At 41.1% G+C, this 19,863-nt stretch overlaps 1 protein-coding gene across 1 annotated transcript in view; it reads left to right on the top strand.

The window, feature by feature from the left end:
* Positions 1–19,863, top strand: part of LOC134158324 (protein eyes shut homolog) — a gene marked incomplete at its 3' end in the record, with an annotated part of 365,244 nt that overhangs the window by 130,149 nt on the left and 215,232 nt on the right. The window lies entirely within an intron of this gene.

The raw sequence follows: 19,863 nt of genomic DNA, 5'->3' as shown, positions 1-19,863 counted from the left end.
AAATAAGCTGTAAGAAGGCACCATTAAAAAGTTAAATAAAATGAAACCTTACAAAAACTCCCACACACTTTTATTAAATTCAGCATTATAATATTCTTTTTAAAGAATAACTTAAGACGGCAGTAGTAATGCTACTGCCTGAATTGTTGCAGTACGCTGACAATGTCTGAGGTAAACTGCCCACTGAGCGCATATGTTATGCCTTCCACAATTGAAAATAAAAATTTAAACTTATTAATACTTATAGTTTTGCTGCAGCCAAATTACAGTCTAGGCTGCCACATTATTAATCAGTTGTTTCATCCAGCCTTAGTAGGAAGTCCTTGAAGTCAGGTACTCAGGCCAAACACAACCACATAGACCTTACACAAGGTTTGCACAGTTCACTTTAATGACAATAAAGCAATGATGATGTAATTGACAATAGAATTAAGGCTATCAGTGGTCAGTTTGGCATACCTTTTTCTGAAGAAAAAGCACTGCACTGGGGTTTACTACAGCATTATGCACCCAAGCTTGGAGCGGCTCCACCTATGCTACTAGTCATACTCAACTTTAAGGATTAAATTGCCTGATTAAATTTGGATTCCTTTGCAAGGTTGATTTGATCACAGAATATTTCACTTTTCTTTAATGTGAGAACCAGTTATGTCGACTACCCTTCATTTTGTATTTTCTTAAATAGCCTGTGCATCTTAGACAACCTGTTAATCTATGCACCATCTGCCTTGGTATATTTTCCTTTGGTTGAGATCGACTTTTTTAAACACCTAGTGTCTTTCTTACTGATATTTTTCCTACATAAGGTTCAATATAACCTTAAAACATTCTTAGTCTTTACCATAGTTTCAGTTTGGGGTTTGTAGGTTTCTTACGATCCCTAGAAATTCAAGTTTCATATCAGTAATAAAACCATATTTGTATAAACAAACTCATTTGTAGAATACACATATAAAATCTAATATCTTTATCTGTTATTCATATCTGTTTATGACTGTTAATTAATGTAAGTAACCAAACTTGCTTATGGAAATCTATTTGATTTCACAAACAAAACTACAGCTTGATGAAAGAGGTCTTTATGTACTTCTTCAGGGAAATATTTAAAAACAAAGCACACTGACTTTTTCTTTTCCATAAGTGATGAATTTTTCTCATTGGGAACAATATTATGAGATGTTTTTTCACTAAACTCTACATTAAATTATTTACTCACCCTGCCTATGGTTTTCTTTTATCTTCCAGAATATGTTTTTTTTTTTTAATTGAATGAAAAATACATTTTTATTTGTTTGAGCCTGTTTATTTGCTTAAACCATGCTGTACTACATGGAAATATATCATCACTCTGCATTATTTATATGCCTTCTTTTATTGCAATATTTATATTCCTGTATGACAATGCAGCCCTGCCAATTTTTTCACTTCTTAATTGTTTATGACTTGAAATTGGTAACAGCGATGGGAAATGATATTTCATATGCTTGCAGACCAGCTTTGAATGGCAAATTTATCTTTGCTGGACACTAACACATGATGAAAAGTTAAATCCATTCCAGGTAGCACTGCAGAACATCTGTTTGAACTTCTAGTCTGTCATCATAATTAGAAAAGGTTATTCTCTCCAGCCTGTTTCAGATAAACCGTGGTCAGATAGAAGATTGGCTATCTGATTATTCCTTTCACATAGCAGGCAAGAATCCAGTGCGCAACCCATCTGCAAGTAGTCTGTGAATAAACCCATCAGCTTGCTTCCTCAAGCTCCTAACTCAGGCTGTGCCAGCTGAGTCAGCTGGACTTCCAGAGATTAAAAAGCAGCTTCTGACAGCTGGATGGGGAGTCTGTACATCAACAGTTTCACACAGTACAGATTGCATATAATCCCAAGAGAAATACTCAGTTTTCTAACTGGGATTTAGCTTAAAAAGTTCTGTTCTTTGGACTTGGAACAATTCAGGTTTCTTTTTTCAAGTAAGTCCATTTAACTTTCTTCTCATGGAATTATCCTCCCTGTCACCCAAAACAAACCTTCACATTGTTTTTTATCTGTATTGTTTTCTGCTGGAATGGAGTTAATGTTCTTCATAGCACCTCATATGGTGAGGTGTTTTGGATTTGTAACCAAACAATGTGGATAACATACCAGTATCTCATGCTAAGCAGTGCTTGCACAGCATCAAGGCCTTTTTTCTCACACTTCTCTGCTGGAGAGTAGGCTGGGAGTGCACAAGAAGTTGTGAGGGGACACAGCCAGGACAGCTGATGCCAACTGACCAAAAGAACATCCCATGCCATATGCTGTTATGTTCAGCAAAATATAGAAGCATGGAAGAAGGCAGAAGGGGGAGGCTGTTTGGAATTAGGGCATTTGTTTTCCCACGTAGCCATTCGATGTGATGGAGCCCTGCTTTCCTGGAGATGGCTGAACACCAGCCTGTCGGTGGGAAGTAGTGAATTAATTCCTTGTTTTGATTTGCTTGCATGGACAGCTTTAGTTTTCCCTATTAAACTGTCTTTATCTCAACCGACAAGTTTTTCATGCTGGTGTCCTTCCAGTTCTCTCCCTCAACCCACTGTGGAGGAGTGTGCAAGTGACTGTCTGGCTAAGCTGCCCGCTGCCATTTACCAACATTACCACATCAGCCGTGTTTTTGTTCCTCTCCCTCAGGACTGTCTCATGAAGTGTGCAAAACAGATGATCCTCAAACAGAAAAAAAAAAAAAAGGTGATTCAATATTGTGTCTTATTTTTACTCTAGAGCTGTATATTTCATTTATTAGATTTTATTGAAACTATGTCCTCAAGATAGAATTACTGCTTTGCTTTCTTTTTTTTTTTTTATAATATATGCCTGAATTTTCTTCTCTAAAATTCGTCAGATTTGGTCCAAATCTTCCGGAATCTAGATCACCTTAAACATAACATGTGTCTCACTTCTTCATCCTTTCTCAAAGGTCTCAATAATGTATCAAATCCAGTGCAACATTAATTAAATTAATTTTTTTTATTTTATTTGTTTTTAACATCTCTTGATACAGGAGAAGCCACCTTCTCAAATAATGGTAGTTCTTTCATACAGTCTTGGAATTCAGCTCAGCAGGGATAGAACTGCAAAAAACTTGCTCAAAATATCCACTTTTCCTTCCCTGTTAATTCTAGAATTAGAAATCCGCTCAGTAATGTCCAAAGTGTCAATATGAATGCTTCAAATGAAGTTGCCACCAAAAATGTTGTAGCAGCACATGACCATAATCATGGTCATTCAGCTACCAGACATGTATATTAGTGATGGATTCACCCAATGTTTAGGGGGCTTTGGTGCCACATGCACTGTTAGAAAAAGCAGTTCTTGTATTTCAGAAATTCTTTGTAGAAAAAGGCATGCTTAGATTTTGCAACCAATTTTCTTTGTCTCATACATAGCCCAATCAAAAATCTCAAAAATAAATCTCAAAAAAAGACTTCTATATTCCTCCCTCCTTTCCACTCTGGGTCAAAACTTCTACAATACAGTATCTACATTCTTAGCTACTTTAGTCCAAAGGCTTAAAGACGTGACTTGATGAGAACTGAGGCAGAACTTTAAACCTTAATGCCATATATTCTATTAAAGATTTACCTATCCAGCTCTTTTAAGCTAGTCCTTCAATTTCTAACTCTTCATTAATCATGAGAAGAAACTTTCCAGCAACTGGTTTAACTGTTTTACCTGGGATAGACAAAGATTCAGGAGTCCTATCTGTATATTTCCAGCACAGCTTACAATCTTATCTTCCCAATGGAATTTAAGACCATTTCACATAATGTTTTAAATGTCTACAAAAAGTGGTAATTCACAATCCAGAAATGCCTTTGCTTTTTCACCACTGATGTGAAGGAAGGCTAGATCAGCTGTGTGATGATCTGCACTGTAAATATTTATGGTTAACACAAATCCCATTCTTGATTGTTAATTACCCAAAATCTGCTCTTCTCTAATATATCTCCGAGTTAGTTGTCCTTTTTACTTTTTTAAAGAATACATGTTGGAAAGGTATATTAATGAAATAAATAACTTTATCTTCTGACCGTTTTTGCTTGGAAGAAAACAGCATATGTAAGGTACAGAAGCATGACATAGGTATCATTTTGTATTACCAAGAGCTGAAGAACTGAGAGCAGTATTTGTGCGTTTGTGTATTATGACTTCTTTATCATAACCTAATTTTTTGACATTTAAGGTAACATGCCTAATTTTAGGAAAGGAGAGCTAATGGTAAAGCTTTTCAGTCACTGGAATCACCTGAACTCAACTTTCACTTTCATGGAACTTATAGAAATAACACTTTTAGACATGTGACTTGTCTGACTTTGAAATCGGTGATCTTAATCAGCATTTTTCATACATACAAAAAGCATTACATAAAGTTTCATAAAGAACATTCATATAAAGTTTGTTTTCTGAAGATATGATAAGAACATTTCTTAGGCTCCATTTTCTGATTTTAATTATCTAACAAATTTATAACAAAGAAAACTTTTTAACAAGTTAAAAAGAATATATTTTTGTACACGTTCTAGCATACGAAATACTATCTTGCTTTGGAAGGAAAAATTAACTGCCAAGACTTCAAAGAAATAATGAGATTTGACGTTTCATATAAAGCCTTGCTAGAGTTTAGAGAAAAAAAACAGCATAATCTTACATTTCAGGAAGATTTATACCTAATACAAAAGATAGGCTACCAGGACAGGTATTAAGTTGAATACATTAGCTATCTTGTTGCCTTCTATAAAGACAGCTGGTTTTCAGGACATCTGAAGGAATATCAAAAAAAGTGCCAAAGTCTGTAATCTTACTGCCATTCATGAAAGTGTATTTATCAGATAATCACAATTGCTAGCTGTGCCTGTGAGGAGTCAAATAATTATTTATTATGCTTAATGAAATCCACAAAATTCATTAGCTATACTAAATGTCTTCTAATTATTCATTCTCTACAGAAGAATTAATGTATTTCAAGTCATCAAAAGACCAGTCATTACCAACCAAACTTGATTATACAGTGAAATGCACGTGAGATGCCTCCAGAACAATCCTGAAAGCACTGAAAGAAAAATTATGAGTGAGTTAATTAGGTTTCTCAAGGAAGTGCTTGCTGTTATGTTGAAACTAGTATTTAGACTTCTTGTTCTTTACACCTAAAATACCCTGTGGTTTAACTGATCTTCAAATTAATTATAAAAGTCATAAAGATCTTACCAGCTTTTCACTTCTATACTTTGAAACACTTGAAACCTATTAAAAGTCTGTTTTTCTCAAAAAGTTGCTCCAAAAGCATAGTCTGTAGAAAACAATGAAGATTATCACTATTACGTAATACATGCTTCAATCCTCCTTTCTGCCTCCAAAATGCCACCAGCCCTAGTAATACCAGAGGGAGGTTGCTTGGTCACAAGAGACTAATTAAAATAGTACTGCTCCTAAGTATTGGGAATTTTTTGTATTGCAGCTAACTGGTTCTATTGCAGTATTTATTTACATGGGAAAAACAGAATAAGTGTTTAACAACTGGATGTAGTTAGAGAAATGGGATCTTATTAGAAAGACTTCAGAAAGGCAAGGTAACATTTTGACTCTTGAAATAATATGGACTTCATTGGACGTTTATAGTGAAACATGTATTTTCCAAGGTGAGTAAGCTTTATGAACTGCTAGCTTTGGAAGCACTGGGAAAGTAGCAGAATGGTAAAATGCTGCATTGGCTGTCAGACTGAATTCAATTTTGGTGCATTTCTTTTTCTGGAGAGAAAAACCCAAACAAACAAAACAAACATTTTAATAGAAATACTTGGTTTGAAAGAGAAATGTCTTTTAGCAAGAACAAAACCAAAGAAAAAGTGTTGTTGCCATGATGCTCCATTGTCTTTCATAATCTACAGTCTCTGATTGTGTTTCCGCAATAAATCATATCTTTCATGTTTTGGGATACATGCATTGCATCTTCTGAGTCTCATAGATGCATCTGGGAAGCTGAAGTGAAATTTTCTCAACAATTTAGGCTGTGTTGATAAAATGATTAAAAGTTAAAATTTGAATGCTAACCCTGACAAAATGACAGAGTTAAATAGGAACCATCTGTCATTGAAGGGTGAACAATTGTCTGGAAAAACAGTACAAGCCAATTGAGAAAAGAGGTCTGGGAAAAGTGAAGAGAGCATAAATAGTATGTGTAAAGCTGGAGGTGTTAGAGCTGATTGAAGTGACTTTAAGTTAGCTCTACAGATGTCAGAGAGCCAATTCAAAGAATGGTTAGGAGAGTGTGCTGCCATCAGTAGATAGATGAGGTGTAGCTGAAACATGCCAACATTGGAAACAGATTCAACTAGAAAAGATGCGAGAGCCCGGAAACCAATACAATAACTTTATTCCTCAGTAACAAGCAAGAGAGGAAATGCGATATTCTGACTACCTCTGCCAACAAATCAGGCTCATAGAGTTCTGAAATTAACACAAATAACCATTTGTCAAATGCATTGTCTTTGTAGTCACCTGTAGGTGTGACAGCTTGGTTAGAGATTTTTATCTCAATCAGCGTTGTGGTTTAAACCCAGACAGTGACTAAGTACTGAGCAGCAGCTTGTTCACAGTCTGCCATGGTGGGATAGGGAGGAGAATCAGCAAAAAAAGCTAAAAACCATGGAGTCTTTTTTCATTATTATTAGTAGTAGTATATTATTAAATTGTTCTTATCTCAGTCCATGCAGTTTGCTTTTTTTCTGATTCTCTTCCCCATCCCATGAGAGAGGCAGAGAGAGTGAGCAATTGTCTGGTATTTAGTTGCCAGGTGGGGTTAAACCACAACACTGAAGGTTAGCACTAAGGCAAAGGTTTTGGATTTTAGAAGAGCAAACACCAGCTTCCTCAGAGCTCAGCTGGGAGGGATTCTGGGGAGACTTTCATGGGAGATAAAGGACATAGTGAATGCTGGGAGATTTTCAAGAACGTTCTGCTGGAAGCACAAAACCAGTTTGCTCCTGTTAAAGGTAAGGAAAGCAGGCACGGCAAGAGACCACCATGGCTGAACTGCAAGCTTCTGAATCTGCTCAAAACTGACAGAAAATCCTTCCAGAGATGGAAAAGCAGACAAATGCCTGTTGAGAATTACAAGGGCTTTGCCAGAGGGTACAGAGATGCAGTTAGAAAAACAAAAGCTTAGATCAAGTTGAAATTGGCCAGAGATGTGAAAAACTGCAAGAAAGGATTCTTCAGGTACATAAACAACAAGCAGAAACAGAAGAAATATGTTGTCCTGATGTTAAGCAGGAGAGGTAAGTCACCAGTAACACCAAGAGGCAGAGATTCTCAACTTGTTCTTCAACTCTGTCTTTACCATCACCATTAAGCCTCAGGCCTTGGAAATAAAAATCCAGATTGATGCAAACACAGACTCACCATCAGGGAAAGAAGAGTTGGTATGGCAACTATTACAGGAGCTTGAGCCCAGCAAATCGATGGTTCCTGACAATATCCACACAAGGGTGTTAAACACTGTCTGATGTCATTGCAGGTCCACTCTCTGTAATTTTTGAGAAGTCTTAGCTTGGTTGATGTTTGTCCTGGGTTCAGCAGTAGCAGTCATTTTTCTCATCCTTAGTAGCTGGTGCAGTGCTGTGCTTTTGACTTTCAGCCTGGGAACAACACTGATAACACTGATGGTTTTAGTTACTGCTTAAATGTTTACTGTGACCAAAACATGCTCTCATGCTCTGCCAGGGAGGAGTGGAAGCCAGGAGGAAGCAGAGACAGGACACCTGACCCAAACTAGCCAAAGAGGTATTTCATGCCCGGGGAGGTAACTGGGAATTACTCAGAAGGGCTGACTCACTGCTCAGTCAGTCTGCATATCGAAGGGTGGTATTGTATTTTCTTCCTTTGTTATTTTCCTTATCATTATTATTACTGGTGGTAGCAGTAGTGATTTGTGTTATACCCTAGTTACTAGCCTGTTCTTATCTCAACCTGTGGGAGTTACATTCTTTTGATTCTTCTCCCTGTCCCTCCAGGAGCTGGGGGTGGGGGGGAGGGGAGAAAAGGGAGGCGTGAGAGAGACTGCGTGGCTGACTGGGTTTTAAACCACAACAATGCTGGACGAGTGGTGGACATTGTTTGCCTGCATTTCTTCAAGGATTTTGATACAGATTCTCACAGCCTCCTTCGAGAGAAACGGATGTATGACAGTCTAGACACATGTCCTGTGTGGTGGGTGGGGAACTGGCTGACAGGCTGCACCCAGAGGGTAGTGGTAAATAGCTCCTTCTCTGGCAACTTGTCACAAGTGGGAGTCCCCAGGGATTGATCTTAGGCCTGATGTTCTTTAATATTTCATGAGTGATGGGAGCAAGAGTACCCTGATGAAGTTTGACAGTGATACCAAACTGAGTGGAGCAATGGGCAATCAGAAAGGGAGAGCTACTCTGCTGTCAGACCTGCATAGGCTGGAAGAGTGGGCTAACAAGACTTGGTGAAGTTCAGCAAGGACAAATGTAAGGTCGTGCCAGCGAGAATCACATGAAGTTCAACAAGTTTAAATGTATAGTTCTGTAACTGAAATAACTCTGCAGAGCAGCACAAGCTGAGTCTTTACCCCTATAAGCACACAGGGGTATATATCTGCCAGGAAGGCCCTCGGATCATGATGGATGGCAAGCTGAAATTCAGCCAGTGGTATGTACCTCGGCAACAAGAAAAGTAAACCACATCCTGGGCTGTGATGTCTAGTATATAGTGAGCAGATTGAGGGAGGTGGTTACTTAGCTCTACTTGGCACTTTTTAGGTAATGCCTAGAATACCGTGTTCAATTATGAGCCTCCCAGCTAACAAGAGACACAAGAAAGTTGCACAGTGTCCCACAGAGGGCCCCAAAATGAACAGAGGGCTTGAGAACTGGACATACAAAGAAAGGTTGAAGAAACTGTGTTCATTCAGCTTAGAAAAGAGACATCTCAAGCAGGATCTAGTCCCAGTTTTCCGTTACCTAAAAAGCAGTTACAGAGACCATCAAGGTTCTTTTTTTTCACAAGGATGCCCCAGTCACAGAAGAGGCAGTGGGTATAAGTAGCTTCAGGGCAAACTCTGGATTCAAGAAGTCTTCACCATGAGAACAGTTCAACATGTGAATAAATTGTTCAGAGCAGTGGTGGAATGTCCCATGCTGGAAATAATCCAAGACTTGTCGGAGCACTGGATACCACCTTGCTACCGACAGAAAGCAGGACCAGACTGTCTCCAGCGGTCTTTTCTGACCTAGACTTTTCTATTACTCTATACCACTGTTTACATCTAGACATGCTGGTTGTAGGTTGGTTATGAGTAGGGTGAGGGCTACTTCTGCATATCAAGGTGTCACAAAAGTGGGCAGATCTGTGAGCAAACATTACTTCCAACTTCCTTTTATACTTGATTTTATAACTTGATTTTATAAAGTAGCATAGACAGATTATTTTAGTAATAGTAACTGTATAAATAAAGATTTTCAAGACCATGGGCTGTGTTTTTCTACTCACACTTGTATTTTTATCCATAATGTCCCTTGCTGTACTATTTAATCACTGAGATTGTGATTTTCCACCTGTCTCCATTGTAAGAACAAGCATTTCAAATATTTCCCATTGCTATCATCAGCTTTTCTTAACTAAATTCTCCTCATCTCAAGGGTCAAAGGGAGACATTGGCATTCTTCATCAGCTCTGGTAACTGTTATCTGATGTGAAAGTAATGTAATGCAGCACATCAGTTCTGACATCTGTGATACCCTCTATCTTTTCAAATTTGTTAAGTCATATTGACTTTGTATCTTACATCTAACAATGTGTCTTATATGACGTTACTATATTTACTGTTTCTGAAATGAAAACCAAGCTTTTGTCATGTCAGAAAAGAACAGATATACAGCAATGCTGGAATTGCATAAAACTGGCAACTTAGCTTTGACCAGAATGACAGGAGTGTTTACAAATGATATTTTCATGATGATTGTTTCACAAAGCAGATGGTTGGTTGGTAATATTCCACTAACAGGTTTGGAGGTTGTTTCTTTCCAAATATAGTTGTTCAGAATGGATCGAATACCAGTCGTCCCTTTAAACATTTTTTCCTGGAGCTGCAGTACCATTCATTATTCATAACTGGTCCTGCAGTTTCAATACTTTATGAATATCCTCTGAGAAGTTGGATCTTGTGTACAGGTGGACTGACACTGGTATGCACAGCTTTTCTTATGCTCTTAAAAGATGTTTTGTCTGAGTATCTCAACATACGCAGATACCACTAAGTCCAGTTATGTCCTAAAATATATCCCTGGGTAGAGGTCAGTACTCAAAATATTACACAAAGTAATTCAATGTATATAAATAATGAAAGAGAGGCATTACTTGAAGAAGGTCAGTAGGCCTTGCAATATTTGCAGTGGTATACTTCATAGTACTTCATACAATACACTTAATTACATTTTTATTCACTCAATAAATACATAGCTAGGACTCCGTTTTTATTAAAACATTAATTAAACGATGAAGATAATTTACAGAATCATGTATACACTTAATATTTGAGCAATACTTGCAAATATTTTCGTCCTGTGTACTGTAAGAATTTCAAAAAAACATGCCAGAAAGTTGTTATAGATTAACAGAACAGTATATAGAAATACAAGAAATTATTTTTTCTGACTTTTTAATAGATTTGATTACCAAATCCATTGCCAATATATTGTTTACTGTTCTTCTAATCTAGTTATAATTACAGCATACTTTAGAATGCATGGACTAGGTCATTGTCTCACTGATGTATAAATGTAAAATGATTTTATTAATTTACCTCACATCATCATACAGAACCAATTACAATGGTCTACAATCAATCTCACTGTAAAAAATATTTTGTTGCAAGGATGCTTCTATATAGGAAATTGGAAGGTGTTATCATGTCTTTTTAAGGTGATACTGAATATTTTGTGAAAAGAGTAATTGTAATATTTGGTTAGTCAGATAGCACTATTATCTTGCATACATACACCTATAAATTTTGTAATTACTCAACCATTATGCATGAACTAAAAATAATAATCCATGGTTTTATCACACTATATTGGTTTTTAAAGTCTGCGAAAATAAACCTAAGTTGAAGATAGAAGATTTCATCTCATAATAGGGATGAAACTCTCAACCAGCTGTTTTGTTTTGTTCTCTGTTTGAAAGGAAGATCTTGTTTGGAGAAGATAAAAGATAGAAAAATGTATTTTTATAAGTCAGTTATTAAAATTTAATCTGTTAACTGAAACATTCATTTATTTGAAATAAAGTTCTGAGCATTTTGCCTAGCCGAGTAGTATAAAACAAAAAAGATCTAAAGGCAAGGTGTAATTTCTCACATATACCCTGTAGGCAATATTTGAAAATCAATTTTATTTAAGTACATGGATTTATTTTTTTTTTTTAATAGTAAGCATCTTAAAAGACTGTACAATTATTACACAATAATTCAACAGATAATGGTAAAACTACAGATAACGGATGGAGGAGGAGGACCATGCATAAATGTGAATAATATGAATAAATCATTTGGTGCATTCTACATCAGGCCATTTCCTAGTGAGGATCTGGTGATCTGACTGTGCATCTCATAAATTATGCGAGCACACATTTCATACAAATATGAATGAAGAAATATATCCAATAAAAACATTCATAAAGTAGCAATATTTTCCATTGCATTACCTAGGAAATACTTTCCATATAAAAATAAATGGTGGAATTGCAGAAAGTTTTCTCTTTTGTAATATTCCAGAAAGGAAGACATATATCCCCCCTTCCCTGTGCCTCAACCCTCTTCCAAAGTGCTAATAAAGGAAGGACCCAAAGTGACACCTCAGGTAAAAAGGCAATGCAAAGTAGGTGCAATAGTTATGCTGAAGTTAATTTTTATTTTTTTTTAAATAACAAACAAAAACTAAAGGGGATGCTGTGACTAATCTGGAAAGGGCAAGTAAGAGAAGTATTTGTTCCATATACAAGATTGGTTTTTACATTAGTTAACAGACATGTTCCATCTGTTATCACTATTTATACTGCGACCTCTGTCCCAGGGCTGTTAGTCAGCAGAAACACATTGTGCACTTGCCGGGAATTCTGTGTGAAATACGCAGTTCAGGTGTAGCCAGGCCAGTGTGTGTTCCCAATTCTCTATACACCGTGTCTCTCATCCAGCATCTCAATTCTGACCTTTGCCTCTTATGACCAGGAGAAGGGCCTTTTCAGCTCTTCTAGGGAAATTGAAAATTGACTGCACACCCACTCCCTCCCCTATTTGGACATGTGCAAGAAATGTACAGCACAGAGGGGATTTTTGGTGGTTGAAATCATAGCATCATAGAATGGTTTAGGTTTGAGGGGACCTTAAAGGTCATCTAGTTCCAACCCCCCCCCCGCCATGGGCAGGAACACCTTCCAGTAGACCAGGTTGCTCACAGCCCCATCCAACCTAGTCTTGAACACTTCCAGGGATGGGACATCCACAACTTCTCTGGGCAACCTGTTTCAGGGCTTCTTGCTGCTTTCTAATGTCTAGTCTAAATCTTCCCTTTTTCAGTTTAAAACCATTCCCCCATGTCCTGTCCGGACAAGTCCTTGTAGAAAGCCCCTCTCCAGATTTCCTGTAGCCCCCTTTATGTACTGGAAGTCTGTTACAAGGACTCCCCAGAGTCTGCTCTTCTCCAGGCTGAATAACCCCAGCTCTGTCAGCCTGTCTCCATAGGAGAGGTGCTTCATCCCTCAGATCATCTTTGTGGCCCTCCTTTGGACTCACTCAAGCAGGTCCACATCCTTCTTATGTTGTGAATGTGTTTTATTGTGGTTTTTTTTTTTTTTGTTTGGTTTTAGGTTTTTTGTTTGTTTGTTTGTTTGTTCGGTTTGTTGTTCTTTTTGTTGTTGCTGTTGCTTGTTTCTTTTTTTGCATTGAATCCTGTACTTCAAGCATTTCTTTCAGTAGGGTCTGTTCTTGGGAGTATATGCTAAGAATAGAGACCAATGTATCCACAGTTGTACACTGTCAACATATATATAGTCTCTTATGAAAATAGTGCATACGACTTTCTTAAATGTTGCCACCACAAGTAAAGGTTACATGCATAAATCTATCAATGGGCTCTTGCTCTTAATTTTATTGATAATTACTATGCCAGGGCAATTCAGAGGCAAGTCACAGTAACTGAGCTGCTTACTGCAAAATTCATTCAGCTTGACTGCAAAATAATTAGGTGTTTTGAGATGGAGGAAGATACTTAGACCTTTCAAATACTATGCTGAGGAAAAAAAGTGATCAAATAATATGCTGTGCCATGTCAACTTCAGTTTCTTAGCTTAAATGTATCCATGAATTGTTGTCCTGGGTTCAGCAGTAGCGGTCATGTTTTTTCCCTTTGTGGTAGCTGGTGCAGTGCTGTGTTTTGACTTCCAGCCTGAGAACAGTGTTGGTGAAGCCGATGTTTTCAGTTGTTGCTAAGTGATGTTTACCCTGACCAAGGACTTTGTGAGGCTCATGCTCTGCCAGGGAGGAGGGGAAGCTGTGAGGAAGCAGAGATGGGGCGCCTGACCCAGGCTAGCCAGGGAGGTATTCCATACCACAGCACGTCATGGCCGGGGTGAGGGGTAACTGGGAGTTACCCGGAAGGACACGGGCTTCCGGGTGGAACTCGTTTTCTTGGCCGGTGGTATCGTATTCTCTTCCCTTGTTATTTTCCCTTATCATTGTTGTAGTTGATAGTAGTGGTGGTGATTTGTGTTGTACATTGGTTGCTGGACTGTTCTTGTCTCAGCCCGTAGGAGTTGCACTCTTTCGATCCTCCTCCCCGTTCCTCCGGGAGCGGGAAAGGGGAGAACCCCGGTGGGGGGGGACGGATGGACCTCGATTGTTGTCAGCTCGGCACCACTCACTGGGAGTGAGTGAACAAGTTACCTGACTGGGTTTAAACCACAACAGTTCTTTTTGGCGCCCAACGTGGGGCACGAGGGGTTGAGATAAGAACAGATCTGACTGGATTGATAGTCACTCGTCACAATGCTGATTTATTGGCTCTCAAGGTTGTTCCTCTTGATCTCACAGTTTCAATATATCGTATCTTACGTCCATCCGGTATTTGCTGTATTAGTGTTTTTCAAGTGTGGGGCTTGGGCTAAGGTTTTTGTCCCATTGTACTTTATGATAATGACTTGTAATACAATAGAATCATTGATCATGAAACTGATCTGGCTTATGTTCCCAGTGTGGTCACCACCTTTATACTTTGGGAGGTATATGATGGAGGTGCTTAGCAATTACACATCTTTTTTCTCCTTCTCAGGTGCTCAACCTGTGAAGGAGACATCCTTTTACCCTCCCAGTCCTCCCCCCAGACCATTTACATTTGAGAGTTTTGAATTTTTTGAATGGCCTTTTAATGCTGTTGAGACTTGTTTGCTGATGGTGGTGGGAATCACCATGCTAGCACGCATACAGAGTGTGTTTTGCCACGACTGATTTCAAGAGTTAAGTAGAGTCAGGTTTGGGTCTTGTCTGGGGTCAAACGACGATGTAGGAGGACCAAGAGATTTTCCCTGAGGCTGGACAGCCATGAGTGGCAGGGTGTGTGGGATAGTATGGGCAAGTATCTAGGTCAGTGGGCCCCTCCAGTACTTTGGAATTTCACTACCGAACAACTGCAAAATCCAGAAGAATTAGTAAAACACTTAAATGAGGTGTGTGGTCATTCTGGCCATACCAGAGATGGACAAATCATGGCAACGTGCTGGGGCTTGGCCTATGCTTACAGGGCCTTGTTCAACACTATCCAGCACCTTCAAAAGGAAAAGAATGTCGGCGGATCTGAGGGCAAAGCAACAGTCGCTACTCAAACTTTGGCTGCAATGAACTGCGCAGCTACGCCAGCGGCAAGTACAGCAGCTGCTCAAACTTCAACTGCAAAAGACAGCGCGGTTACCCCAGCTCCAAGCACAGCAGCTACACCACCCCCAGCAACAAGTACAGTCGCTACTCAAACCACAGTGATAATCACTGCAGCCAAACCAGAGGACCACTTCGTACCAATATCGGTTGCCCCTGTACACAAGAGAACAAGCAAAAAGGAGGCAAAAAGGGTGAAGCGAGATGAAGAAACAATGAATTCACCACCCGGTCCAGAATCTGATCAGGAGTCATCATCACATGACGAAGAAGAAGAAGAAGAGGTAACTTCTTGACCTCGGACCTCAACCGAGCTGCAGAATATGCGAAAAGATTTTACCCGTCAACCAGGGGAGCACATCGTCACCTGGTTACTCCGATGCTGGGACAATGGGGCCGATGGTCACGACCTAGAAGGTACAGAAGCCAAGCAGCTGGGATCACTTGCTAGAGAAGGGGGAATTGACAAAGCAATTGCAAGAGAGAAAAAGTCCCTCAGCCTTTGGAGGCGGCTCTTGGCAGCTGTGAAAGAAAGGTTTCCGTACAAGGACGATGTTACGAGTCGTTCGGCCAAGTGGACTACTATAGACAAAGGCATCCAGTCTCTGAGGGAATCGGCCATCGTAGAGATGCTCTATCACATCAAGCCGAATAACGGGGATACACCTATAGATCCAGATGAAGTTGAATGTACACGACCCATGTGGCGAAAACTTACACAGAATGCACCGTCATCATATGCCCATTCATTGGCAACAGTAACCTGGAATGACATAGTACCACTAACAGTGGATGAAATGGTTCATGAACTCTGAGAGTTCAAAGACAATCTCACCCCTTCCATCATCTCAGCTGTGAAAAAACTGTCCCAGGACCTCGAACAATTGAGGGACGATCTATCTGATTTATCCAGCTCCTCACGTGTACCAACACACGTCTCAGCTATTAACAAAAGGCGTCCTATTGTTCAAGAGAGGAGATACTCCACGGGGTACCCTATGGTTTTACCTGCAGGGTCACGGAGAAGACATGACAAAGTGGGATGGAAAACCTACTTCAGCTTTGGAGGAACGGGTGAGTGAACTGAAGAGGGGAGCAAGGGCCAAGACTGATCGTCCCATGAGAGCTACGGCTTCAGTCTCTGGTGAGCAGTTTCCCAGATGGAATGGAAGAGCTGATTTTACTCCAGCTCCTGTGATAACGAAGAATAATCCCTTTCACCACGACTTAAGTGTCCAACGCTGTGACGACCATTAGAGGGGCCCTGCCTCCAGCCAGGTGGAGGTAGGGGACAACCGGATTTACTGGACTGTGTGGATCAGATGGCCTGGCACATCAGTCCCACAGAAGTATAAGGCTCTAGTAGATACCGGTGCACAGTGTACCCTGATGCCATCAAGCTGTCAAGGGGTGGAACCCATCTATATTTCTGGAGTAACAGGAGGATCCCAAGAGTTGACTGTGCTGGAGGCTGAAATCAGCCTGACTGGGAGGGAATGGCAAAAGCACCCTATTGTGACTGGTCCAGAGGCTCCATGCATTCTCAGCATAGACTACCTCAAGAGAGGGTACTTCAAAGACCCAAAAGGGTACCAGTGGGCTTTTGGTATTGCTGCTTTGGAGACTGAGGAAATTGAGCAGCTGTCCACCTTGCCTGGTCTCTCAGAGGATCCCTCTGCTGTGGGGTTGCTGAAAGTTGAAGAACAACAAGTGCCAATTACAACCACAACAGTGCACCGGCGGCAATATCGCACCAACCGAGACTCCCTGATTCCCATCCATCAGCTGATCCGTAGACTGGAGAGTCAGGGGGTGATCAGCAGGACCCGCTCACCCTTTAATAGCCCCATATGGCCAGTGCGAAAGTCTAATGGAGAATGGAGACTAACAGTAGACTATCGTGGCCTGAATGAAGTCACACCACCATTGAGTGCTGCCGTACCGGACATGCTAGAACTTCAGTATGAACTAGAGTCAAAGGCAGCCAAGTGGTATGCCACGATTGATATTGCCAATGCATTTTTCTCAATTCCTTTGGCAGCAGAGTGCAGGCCACAGTTTGCTTTTACTTGGAGGGGTGTCCAGTTCACTTGGAACCGACTGCCCCGGGGGTGGAAACACAGCCCTACCATTTGCCATGGACTGATCCAGACTGCACTGGAACAGGGGCAAGCTCCAGAACACCTGCAATACATTGATGACATTATTGTGTGGGGCGATACAGTGGAAGAAGTCTTTGAGAAAGGGAGGAAAATAATCCAAATCCTGCTGAAAGCTGGTTTTGCCATAAAACGGAATAAGGTCAAGGGACCTGCACAGGAGATTCAATTTTTGGGAATAAAATGGCAAGATGGACGTAGACAGATCCCCACAGATGTGATTAACAAGATAACAGCAATGTCTCCACCAACTAATAAGAAAGAAACGCAAGCTTTCTTGGGTGCAGTGGGGTTCTGGAGAATGCACATCCCAAATTACAGTTCGATTGTAAGCCCTCTCTATCATGTGACCCGGAAGAAGAATGATTTTAAATGGGGCCCTGAGCAGCAACAAGCCTTTGAGCAAATTAAACGTGAGATAGTTCATGCAGTAGCCCTTGGACCAGTCCGGACCGGGCCAGATGTAAAAAATGTGCTGTACACTGCAGCTGGGGAGAACGGTCCTACCTGGAGCCTCTGGCAGAAAGCTCCAGGGGAGACTCGAGGTCGACCCCTCGGCTTTTGGAGTCGGGGATATAAAGGGTCTGAGGCCAGCTATACCCCAACTGAGAAAGAGATACTGGCAGCCTATGAAGGGGTTCGAGCTGCTTCGGAAGTGATTGGCACTGAAGCACAGCTCCTCCTGGCACCCCGGCTGCCTGTGCTGGGCTGGATGTTCAAAGGCAGGGTCTCCTCTACACATCATGCAACTGATGCTACATGGAGTAAATGGGCTGCACTAATTACACAACGAACTCGAATAGGAAATCTCAGTCGTCCAGGCATTCTAGAAGTCATCATGGACTGGCCAGAGGGCAAAGATTTTGGAATGTCACCAAAGGAGGAGGTGGTGCGCGCTGAAGAGACCCCACCATATAATAAACTGTCAGAAAGTGAAAAGCAGCATGCCTTGTTTACTGATGGCTCTTGCCATATTGTGGGAAAGCATTGGAGATGGAAGGCAGCTGTATGGAGTCCTGGACGACAAGTTGCAGAAACTGCTGACGGAGAGGGTGAATCGAGTCAGTTTGCCGAGGTGAAAGCCATCCAGCTGGCCCTGGACATTGCTGAACGAGAAAAGTGGCCAGTACTTTACCTCTATACTGACTCATGGATGGTGGCAAATGCCCTGTGGGGGTGGTTGAAGCAATGGAAGCAGAGCAACTGGCAATGCAGAGGTAAACCCATCTGGGCTGCTGCACTGTGGAAAGATATTGCTGCCAGGGTGCAGAACCTGGTGGTGAAGGTACGTCATATAGATGCCCATGTACCCAAGAGTCGGGCCACTGAGGAACACCAGAACAACCAACAAGTGGATAAAGCGGCTAAGATTGAAGTGGCTCAGATGGACTTAGATTGGCAACATAAAGGTGAATTATTTTTGGCCCGATGGGCCCATGACACTTCAGGCCATCAGGGCAGAGATGCAACATATAGATGGGCCCGTGACCGAGGGGTGGACTTAACAATGGACACTATTGCCCAGGTTATTCATGAGTGTGAAACATGTGCTACAATTAAACAAGCCAAGCGGTTAAAGCCTCTTTGGTATGGAGGACGATGGTTGAAGTATAAATATGGGGAGGCCTGGCAGATTGACTATATCACACTGCCACCAACCCGCCAAGGCAAGCGCCATGTGCTTACCATGGTGGAAGCAACCACCGGGTGGCTGGAAACATACGCTGTGCCCCATGCCACTGCCCGGAACACTATCCTGGGCCTTGAGAAACAGATTTTGTGGCGACACGGCACCCCAGAGAGAATTGAGTCAGACAATGGGACTCATTTCCGGAATAACCTTATAGATATTTGGGCCAAAGAGCATGGCATTGAGTGGGTATATCGCATCCCCTACCATGCACCAGCCTCTGGGAAAATCGAACGGTACAATGGGCCGTTAAAAACTACACTGAGAGCAATGGGTGGGGGAACTTTCAAGCATTGGGATACACACTTACCAAAGGCCACCTGGTTGGTCAACACCAGAGGATCTGCCAACAGGGCTGGTCCAGCCCAGTCAGAACTTTTACATATTGTAGAGGGGGACAAAGTTCCCGTGGTGCATATGAAGAATTTGCTGGGGAAGACAGTCTGCGTTATTCCTGCTTCAGGTAAAGGCAAACCCACTCGTGGGATTGCTTTTGCTCAGGGACCTGGATATACTTGGTGGGTAATGCGGGAAGATGGGGAAGTCCGATGTATACCTCAAGGGGATTTGATTTTAGGGGAAAACAGCCAGTGAACTCAATTGTATGCTGTTGCCTGCTGTGTAATGCTTTTATAGCCCATCAACTAGATGTCTCCAGGTTACCAGCGACTGGCCCTGACTTCCCTCCAGCCATCATCCCAACAGAGAATGAACTTTGAACATCATGGACCAAATGGACTTGGCAGCATTATAGGGATTGGTCCATGCACTAAGAAAATGATCTTTTCCTCTTGGTCTGTATGTATATGGATGTATATATGTGGGAGAGCGAAGGTGTATTGAAAATGTGGGATCTGAGCACGACGTGAATGGTATGGAATAAGGGGTGGATAATGTCCTGGGTTCAGCAGTAGCAGTCATGTTTTTTCCTTTGGGGTAGCTGGTACAGTGCTGTGTTTTGACTTCCAGTCTGAGAACAGTGTTGGTGAAGCCGATGTTTTCAGTTGTTGCTAAGTGATGTTTACCCTGACCAAGG

Source organism: Pezoporus occidentalis, unplaced genomic scaffold (assembly GCF_034315485.1).
Source record: "Pezoporus occidentalis ecotype Australia unplaced genomic scaffold, CSIRO_AGI_Poc_V1 ctg13, whole genome shotgun sequence".
Taxonomy (NCBI): Eukaryota; Metazoa; Chordata; class Aves; order Psittaciformes; family Psittacidae; genus Pezoporus; species Pezoporus occidentalis.
Note: the sequence above shows the minus strand (reverse complement) of the source record. Positions and strands in the feature narration are given on the sequence as shown.